This window comes from Bison bison, unplaced genomic scaffold (assembly GCF_000754665.1).
Source record: "Bison bison bison isolate TAMUID 2011002044 unplaced genomic scaffold, Bison_UMD1.0 scf7180017864378, whole genome shotgun sequence".
Lineage (NCBI taxonomy): Eukaryota > Metazoa > Chordata > Mammalia > Artiodactyla > Bovidae > Bison > Bison bison.
In genome coordinates, this window is record NW_011494950.1 from 2,818,413 (window position 1) to 2,820,138 (window position 1,726).

At 40.3% G+C, this 1,726-nt stretch overlaps 1 pseudogene; it reads left to right on the forward strand.

The window, feature by feature from the left end:
• The first annotated feature begins 922 nt into the window (after positions 1–922).
• On the forward strand, positions 923–1,490 carry LOC105001055 (annotated as a pseudogene).
• Positions 1,491–1,726: the final 236 nt, after the last annotated feature.

The following is a 1,726-nucleotide window of genomic DNA, read 5'->3' on the forward strand; positions in this document are numbered from 1 at the left end:
CTCAGTCGTGTCCGACTCTTTGTGACCCCATCGGCTGTAGCCCATCAGGCTCCTCCATCCATGGGATTTTCCAGGCAAGAGTACTGGAGTGGGGTGCCTGACTGAAAAACATGATAAAGCTATAATAATTAAGACAGTGTGGTATTACCAAAAAGAATAGACAAATAGATCAATGGAACAGAATAGAGAGCCAAGGAATATAGTCACCTGATCTTTGATAAAGGATCAAAGGCAATTTGAAGGATAAAATACAGTTTTTTCAACAAATGGTGCTGGAACAACTGGACATACACATGCAAAAAAAAACTCTAGGCATAGTCATTTCATCTTTCACAAAAATCAACTCAAAATGGGTTACAGGTCTAAATTAAAATGTTAAACTGCAAAACTTCTGGAGGATAATATAGGAAAAAATCTAGGTGACCTTGGATTTAATGCTATTTTTTTACATGTGTAACCAAAAGCACAGTACATGAGAGAAAAAAATAGTTGGACTACACTAAAACAAAAGGCTTCTGTATCAAAGAGATTGTAAAGAGAGTGAAAAGACAAGACTGTGAGAAAATATTTTAAAAACACATCTCTGATAAAAGACTTGTATCCAATATATATGCATGTATGTTCAGTTGTGTTTGACGCTTTGAGACCCCATTGACTGTAGCCCACCAGGCTCCTCTTGTCCGTGGAATTTCCCAGCAAGAATACTGGAATGGGTTGCCATTTCCTTTTCCATGGGATCTTCCCAAGCCAGGAACTGAACCTGTGCTTCCTGTGTCTCCTGCATTACAGGTGGATTCTTTACCACTGAACCACCAGGGAAGCCCATCCAAAATACAAGAAGAACATTTAAAATGCAACAATAAGAAAACAAAAACAGCTCAATTTAAAAATGGGCCTAAGCTTTTCTGGTAACCGGCCTGAGGTGACCCCTAAAAATGGTGCGCTATTCACTCGACTCAGAAAACCCCACAAAATCATGCAAATCAAGAGGTTCAAATCTTTGTGTTCACTTTAAGAACACTCGTGAAACTGCCCAGGCCATAAAGGGTATGCATATCCGAAAAGCCACCAAGTATTTGAAGGATGTCACTTTAAAGAAGCAGTGTGTGCCATTCGGTCATTACAACGGTGGAGTTGGGAGGTGTGCACAGGCCAAACAGCGGGGCTGGACGCAGGGTCGGTGACCCAATAAGAGTGCTGAATTGTTACTGCACGTGCTCAAAAATGCAGAGAGTAATGCTGAGCTTAAGGGCTTACATGTAGATTCTCTGGTCATTGAGCACATCCAGGTGAACAAAGCCCCCAGGATGCGGCGCAGGACTTACAGAGTTCACGGTCGGATCAACTCCTACATGAGCTCTCCCTGCCACACTGAGATGATCCTTACTGAAAAAGAACGGATTGTTCCTAAACCAGAAGAGGAGGGTGCACAGAAGAAAAAGACATCCTGGAAGAAACTGAAGAAACAAAAACTTATGGCCCAGGAATAAATGCTGCAAAAAATAAATGCAAATAAAAGTTAAAAAAAAAGAAAAGAGCCTAAGATTTGAAAGATCTCTCACCAGAGTCAATATACAGATAAGCATATGAAAAAAACGCTCAACATCATATGTCACTAAATTTTTGCAAATTAAACAGAGATACCACCACATTACTAGTTATCTATTAAAATAGTGAGAATCCAAAACACTGACAACACCAAATACTGGCAAGGATGTGTGGAACG